Raw genomic sequence first — 8167 nt, 5'->3', positions numbered from 1 at the left:
ATGTTTAACTAACAATTTATTGTGTATACATACTGTAGGCTAACACCGTCAGCGGTCAGCTATACTCGAGGTATAACTTCAGTTGTTTTTTGTTAATTTTATCAAGCTATTTTACTTTTTTATCCATACTGTAAGCTAACAGTTTCAGCTGTTTATGCATACTACAGAGACTTTCTGACTTTCTGTAATCATTAGTATTAGCTATTGATTTCAGTTGTTGGTCATCATTTTAATGATTTATTTCAACTTTTTATTTATTTATTTTTTATTTTTGGTCAATTAATCACATTTAAGTCATTTATGTATTTGCTTTAAACTGTTCTAAAAAAGACAAACAAAAAACATCAAAGGTGACGGTACAGTCAGCTTATTTTAGCTTGTGTGCAGGCAAGAAAAAATGGTGTTGTAGTCCACACCTGTTGTGGAGTGAAAATGTGGTCATTAAATTTATTTTTATTACAAAAACAAACCAAAAAAGGCACAAGGAGGCTGAATTGAGGACAAAAATATCTTCATTATACTGCTAATACAGCTGTTTGCAAACATCTGCACATGAAGCGTGATCATGCAGAGCTAGCAGAGAACCAGGAGCGAGTGTATGCTGACCCTAGGCCTGCAGCCAGATCCTGATCTTCAGCAGATAACAAAGACAGGTTTACAGCACTGTAACCTCCATTTCTACCTGTGCATGTTTCTACTCAAGAAACACATTGCATGAACACTTTGAAGTCTCTTTGAGCTGGTTTGCAACATTACTTTGTGTTGTCAGCTCTAAGTTCAAACGCTAAAAGAAAGGTCAGAGGTGTGTCATCAGCATATTCATTTGCGTCAGTGTGTGGGACGCTAGTCTGAGGTTTATACTGGCAACTGTTAAATATGTGACAATAAATTTTAGGACATGTCACAATGTACCAGAAAATAATGCAGTGAGCTGTGTAACAAATTACTTTCTTCAGGGAGTAATTAAGTAATGTGTGATACATTGCTTTTTTTTTTTAAATAATAGCCCCAACACTGCTTTTAATTCAATGATAACTTTTCTGCTGAAAGACATTAATCTCCTTTTAAGTCTGCCTGAGATGATTATCCTGCAGTGCAATGAGTATTGCAGTACTCGGTATACAGAAGTAATACATCATTAACTACTATGATATTTTCTACTTATGTTCAACCAAGCCTTAAAGTCGGGTTTAGGGTTATCCAGGTTAGGCAGTTTACAAAAAGGAGGGTTAGCGTCATGTTAACCCATGAAATTCAAATGAAATGGTAGTTGATAAGCTGCAGGCTGAGGTAATATCACTCGGCGCATAGCTGAAATGTCTTTTTGTTTATTTAAAAGGTTATTGTACTGTGTGATGTGGAGTATTTCCACATATTTGGGGACAACCTTATTCATCTTAGACTGGAGAGTTATTTCAAGTTTTGCAGGCTTTTGTAGATAATTATACATGCATTATCTATGAGTGACTCCACACTCGTGTCAGATTGTATTACTCACACCCCAAGTGCAGGCTGTTAAATCTACTGTACACCTATTCAACTTCAAAATGCTGGGCAGGGTTGGAGAAGAGAAGTGCTGGACTCATCTCACTGGCGAATTGTTTCTTTTTTTAAAACACACACACACTTGAATTAGAGCATGTTAGAGTGTTGGGTCAGGCACAGTGCAGGGTCCCTGGAGCTGTTTAGCAGCTAAGTGGCCATAATGCATTTAGTGTAAAGTGACTGGGATTGGGGGGGCTTAGCCACAGCTCTCCGTCTCATTCTTAGAAAGTGCTCAGAGGTGCTAATACCGTCCGGATTTATGCCGCTCATTCACAAGCAGCTCGACTTCTGCGGCAAACAGCCACTCTCAGTCTGAGAAGCTGTCCAACAATTTCTTTTTTTTTCTTACATGATTTATACCTGTCTCTTTGTCTCCCTTCCCCCCTCTCTTTGCAGTCTCCCGTCCTTCTTTATTCACTCCACCTGTCTCACTTCCACCTTTCCTTCACATTTTGATTTCCAGCCTCACTCTAAGCATTGCAGAGACTTAAATCTCGGGTTTCCGTCTCACTCTAATGTCTCTCGACGGCGCCTTACGAAACCAGCCACCCCTCAAAGTTGCTACTCGCCCTACATTTCTTGAATACACACTTGTCTACAGTGAATGAGCAGAGGAAGAGACTGCAGTGCTTCACTATACAGGGTGTGGATGTCTGGAGATCCCACTCACTCTTAAGTGTGTGTGTGTGTATCTGATTTGCGAGTCACAGGTTCTTCATATGTGTACAGTTAATACATGAAAGCTAAGCCCGAGGATGCGTGTGCAACCTAACACTTAGAATAAACCTGTGTTCTGTTTGTTGTATGTGCAACAGTGCCTGTTTGCATGCTCGAAGAGGCTGTACACACACAAAAGTCGGTGCGTATATATGTGTGTGTGCTACAATCACGCACAGCTTATGTAACGCCCAGGCATGTTATAACTTCACTGCGCCTGCTGTGTGTGTGTAGGTGCCTGTGTTTATGTGTGTGCCCAGTTGTGTGTAGCTATGGAAGCGTGCCCGCTCGCCTGTGTGTACATGTGCGTGTGAGTGCGCCAGACAGACTGCAATGCCGCAACCAGCCAGCCAGCCAGCTCTGTATCATCACTGACCATGCTCGCCATCTGTGCTTGTAAGCTATAGAAACGGCGTGCCGCACTGCTACACAGCAACGCCATTAGTGTCTTAGGAAACTATGCCTCTGTGCTTCCATCACGTTCCGTGTTGTGCTGTATTCCTCAGGGTATATGCTCCTGCAAACATCTCCCACAGTGTATGTGTGTGTTTGTGCAGGGAGGCCCACAGTGTATATGGGTCACTCTCTCAGGAGCCATAATCCCATGTTTGGACCAACTTACTCACTGGGGTTTCACTCCTTCTGTTTGGCCAAGCTGATGGCAACAAGCATAATGACCTCACCACACCACTCGGTCATTGGCCTGCAGACCTCGGGCCTCTCAGCCAATAACAGATGGCTCTGGTGACGTATAGCCTCCAGTGGCTGCCCTGATTGGCTGGGGAGGCGGGACAAAGGGGCACTGTGCTTTTTAGAGCGCTTCTGATTTGCTTAGAGGGTGAAAGAAGAATGGAAGAAGGGAAGGGAGAGAAAGCATGAGAATTTGGGAGTTGGTGTTTTTTTCTGTGTGGCTCCTGTTGAAACTACACTCAACCTGTGGCTTACATGGATCACAGTGCAGCTGTGCAACACATGGGAACACATGCATATACATAAATAGCACACATGCAGCTAACGAAGCATACTAAATCTGCTTTAGAAACTGTGAGCTGAAGCTGGTGACCTAACATTTTGATCTTTATTAAATCTGATAATGTCATGGCAGTGATTTTTTTTCTTCTCTGTCCACTAAAAGGAAGTCTAACCTTTAGTTTGACAAGCCACAGCCCATTTTTCTGCATTAATGTTTATAGCCAAATCTAAACGATAATAAAATCAATAAATAAATAAAGGCAGGAGGAGAGAAAGGTTTCAGTCCCGTCCTGCGTGCCTGTATAGAGTCGCAGACGTACCCACATAGCAGCTCTATTGGACGCAGCAGCCTTGCTCTCCGAACAGCTGTTCTGTGTTTTCCCACACTGTGATTGGCCACGACGCGCCGTCAATCAAATTTACTTTGACGTGCGGCCTCGCCCCTACTCGCCTTACGCGGCATCCTATTGGCTACTGTACGCGTTCGTGTTCCGCGATTGGTCGGACGGGCTGGTTGTCAAGGCTTTGGGGCTTCATTCACCATTTTGCGACTGTAGTGTAGAATGTACAGGGCAGTAGTTTTTCCTCCTTTTAAGTTGCTTTGCCGGAGAAACATGAACGGCTGCTAACTGGCAGCTGCGGACGACTGGACACCCTGCCCCATTTTACCCAGCAAACTCATCAGAGAAACACACCGGGGTACTATACATGAGCTCTGGTGAGTACAGGCTGCCTACAAATCTTCTCCTGCAGCACTGCAGTGGGGCTTGTTGTGCGTTTGCTAACGTTGTTCATGTTTACCACAAACAGTATTAGCAGAGGAGCTGATCAGCACAGTTTGCGATATCTGGGTGGCCTGCGAACAGACCGGAATGGGTGTCTTCTGCGAGAAAAAAAAACAGGGAGCGGTGCGGCTTAGGCATAGTGAGCCTGAAACTTTTCCACGAGAAAATAGAACGCCATAACAGCCGTTGGACTTTCCAGAAACAGCGCCTATTTACGAAAAACCTCGAAAACTCCTCGCTTGTCATCCTTTCTTCCTGTTTTTTATTAGATCAGCGTGGCCATTTAGATTGATATGTGGTTTTAAAGCGCTTGTAGAGGCCTTTTTTTCTCCCCTTGGACTAGTTTGTGGCAACACACTGACACTAACCCCCCTCAAACCACCCCATGTAACAAGGCTGCAATTATGCTAATAACGACGAGGGTGAATACTAAATTATCCTGGCAGCTTTAGCTATATTTTCACACGGTTGTCACTTTCGGATGGGCCAAACAAGCGACTTTGTGTAGCTGTTTGTCGCTTTAAGGTCGTGTAAGCTGGCAGATATGGGCCATATATGGTGGCATTAAGGGTCAGTATGCCCGTTAAACCGGTTATTTCCCGGTTACGGTGAGTAGAGGATTTCCAAGAGGCCTTGTGTGTTTAGTTGAGGCCTGGTCGGTGCACGCCACGGCCTGCAGTGTTTGGAGTAAAACTGGTAGTAATCGCGGTACTACGAGGGCTTGACACGGCACTATCCAGCTAAAGCAGAGGTGACATCACCGCTTGTTGTTTGCATTTTGTGCTCTGGGGCCTTGTCTTGGTAAAGTTAACAGCTGTTATCTGCTCGGGTTTATGATTATGCATATATTGACCTGCCCTATCGTCATTACAGCTCTGTAGTAAGCCTGTTATGAACTTGAAAAAAACTTTTAGATATCTGTCCACTAAATGTGGATTAGAAACGCACTTAGAAGGGACTGAAAGTTCACTCTGTCTATATTGTCATAGATATTACAGTTTTGTATGCACACTTACTAGGAGTGTACTTGAGGTGTCACAATAACCTCACTATTTAAGAAAATGAACATGTCAGTAATGCATGCATTGTAATATGGTAAATAATAGGTGAATTATTCTATTTTATATTATTTTTAGTATTACAGACTCTCATGCCCATCTCCATTCATAGGTATTTTGGTTTTCATTAATTTGCGAGAAAAGTCAATGTATAGTAAACAAAATTATAGATGCATTTGTCTGATAGCATTGCTTCTTATTTTAGTATTGGCCTACTCTGCCCAAATAACTTTGTAGACGTGCTGTGCAATGTAAGAACACTTTCGGATATCATTTATTACAATGCGGGTTAATTAAATCTGGTTACGAGAGCCAAAATATCTGTAAGAGTTCACCTCTTGACACTATAATCTCTCACAGCTTCTAATAGTAAACAATAAGTGTGACCATAAACATCCTGTAGGGCATACAGTTTTGTATGTATGGGGAATATATGTCCTAGAAGGGTCACAAAAACCATGATTTTGAAAATTAAATATCAATAATGTGTAGTTCTTTTTTAACCAGTATAATCCAAAGCTGCAGGTGTCTTCTATCATATTATGCTTATACATATGACTTGCCCTGTTGTTATTGTAGTTTTGTAGTGATCCTAATATGAACTTTAATCATAGCCTCTGCATATAAGAAAACTAAAAGATATTACACATTGAAGACATCATAAGGGACTGGTGTCTCTAAAAGGTCACAGCTTGACATTAGAGATCCTTGCCACATATTGTAGCGAGGTTTATGGCAGTGTTGGCATAAATGTTATTGAGGACATAACGTTTTGTGTGCGCAAGGAATATATGTACTAGACAAGTCATGATAACCATGATTGTATTGTAAACACCTGCATTTTCAAACTCTCTCATAACCTCCATGCACTTCTAGTTTCATTACAATATATTTTAACTACTTTACTTGCAGGATATCTATTTCAGTGTATAAAATGCCTAGAAAAAAATGAAAAATGGTTCAGTGTGTGTCAAATAAGGTAACACAGACTAATTTCCTTTCCTATACTTGGACCCATGGTGCTTTTACATGCACTGGCATGCATACACCCCTCCTCAAGACTCTTTCCAAGCTAGGAAAACCTTGTTCGAGTTAATTTCTGATAAGACTGGGAATGTTTTATATCGATTAAAGTAAAGTAAAAATCACCCTATGATTCAGTTCATGCGTGATTTCATGATGATTTTGGCACAGTTATGGTAGAAAAGTGGCTTACACTTGAACAGACGCCTATTCAGACTAAATGATCCGTCAGTCATGTTTTTCTCTTTCTCTCATATGACTTATATCAGCTCCATGGGGCCTACAGTCGGTATTCACAACAGCTCAAATGCTATTCTGCAAGTAAATTACGACTGAACTTGTTACCCCGCTCTTTATGTGCGCCTGATGATTACATGAATGTGAAACATTAAAGCCACAGACCTACTTTACCTCCCATATGGACTCCCTTGCACCATATTTCACTGAGGTTACTGTGTGTTGTGTCAGTTTGCCTTTAAGCTCTTATCGTACGGCCCATGACTCTGACACCAGCTGTTGTACACAGTGCACTACTGAGTAAACACATGTAGCATACCTCTATCGTGACCAAGTAAGGCCAGCTGCCAAATTATTTTATGGTGTCTGCTCTACAGTTGTCTGTCCTAAATAGGGATTTACATAGAGGCCAGTGATGGCTATGAGCTCCCAACCTCTCCGTGTGCACTATCAGCTATCAGCACATAGATGTTTGCTTTGTGTGATGTGTGTGTATGTGCGTGTGGCCTTGAGACAGGCGGCACTCATCTCTGAAAATGGATTTCTCTCCAGCCGATATGATGTGTCAGATATTAAAAGGACCTGAATGAATGCAAGCCTTCACAGACAAACAGGAAGGCAGCAAAAGGGAACAGAGACGAGCAGACAGAGAGACCGAGACTAGTGGGAGGACGAATGTAGAAACAGGGACAGGCAGGCAGACATGTAAGTTAACAGCCAAACTGTCACTGACAAGTAGACATGCCTAGTGGTTGGTTGATAGACATCATAACAGAACATTTTGACAGTGACCATCACAGCTGGAGTGAGGAATTACATGACAGAGTATATAAGGGCTGTGATGACACTCCCTCTTATATACATGTTTCTGTATCTATGGAGACTTCACTTCCCAAAGAGATAAGCTAGAGACCACAGCAGCTACAGCCTGAGGCTAGTCCAGTGCTCACCAGCCACACAGCAAACAAACCAGCTAAGTGATCACAGCTAAATCAATCTGTTTTACTTTCTAAACGTGAGTCTGAGCTGTGAATGAGGCTGGTGCAGAATAAGAGATAATCTGAATGACTCTGGCACGGCTAAGAGCGCTGCTGAATGACTCTGGTGTGGAATAGCAATTATTGTGAACAACTCTGTGTTTCTGGATGACTGCGGCACAAAAACGAGTATAGAGACTAAGTGGAAGGAGAGGAAGGAAAACGGGGGAGATGAGAGGTAAAAAAAAACCAAACAAACAAAAATCGATATTGTGGAAAGAGCGAATGCAGGCAAGGAGGATAAGAAAGAAAGCATAGCAAAGAAAGAGGGAGGAATAAAGTAACGGGAAGTTAGGTAATGGTCTTCCACAGGAAATGGAGTTAGTTGTAGGGGCGGATTGCTCTGCTTTGAAATACATAGATAAAGGTCGCCACTGAGAAAGAGAGAGAGAGAGAGAGAGAAAGGGAGGGTTTCAGTATGTGAGCAAAGAAGGAATTCCCCCGCCTCTACTGCCCGGGCCAAGAAGTAGTGTGTGCGTGAGTGTGTGAGAGAGGATTGCATGCAGAAAGGCTTGTCTGGGCAAATTGCAGAGTGCTCCTCACTATTTCCATGCTGCGCTGTAAGCCTACATTGTGTTTATCCTACAATATGGCCTCCTGTTTTCAGTATGTACCTGGTATGGCTGTAGGTCTTGTGTAATGTGAGTAGAAACTGTTATGTAATGAATTAATGTGTAATGAATTTGTAGATGAGTCATGTTCATTACTACTCTAATACGATGGTGCATCATTTAGCAGGGAATACATTTCTTTGAATTATAATTTAACTGTTTGTTACAATTATTTTTTTTAA

General features: G+C 42.1%; 1 protein-coding gene across 5 annotated transcripts in view; it reads left to right on the top strand.

The window, feature by feature from the left end:
• The first annotated feature begins 3744 nt into the window (after positions 1 to 3744).
• The window catches only part of cica (capicua transcriptional repressor a), a 51670-nt gene continuing 47247 nt past the window's right edge, over positions 3745 to 8167 (top strand). For 2 of the 5 annotated variants that reach the window (XM_084918648.1, XM_084918646.1), the window contains exon 1: positions 3745 to 3952. The gene's annotated coding sequence lies outside the window, so the exon portion shown is untranslated. Of the gene's footprint in view, positions 3953 to 7422; positions 8016 to 8167 lie in introns of those variants that run through there. The other 3 variants (XM_084918650.1, XM_084918649.1, XM_084918647.1) reach the window with 2 other exon arrangements.

Source organism: Perissodus microlepis, chromosome 22 (genome assembly GCF_051167445.1).
Source record: "Perissodus microlepis isolate ML-2025 ecotype Zambia chromosome 22, ASM5116744v1, whole genome shotgun sequence".
Taxonomy (NCBI): Eukaryota; Metazoa; Chordata; class Actinopteri; order Cichliformes; family Cichlidae; genus Perissodus; species Perissodus microlepis.
The sequence above is the reverse complement of the archived record's forward strand: the minus strand, read 5'-3'. Positions and strand labels throughout refer to the sequence as shown.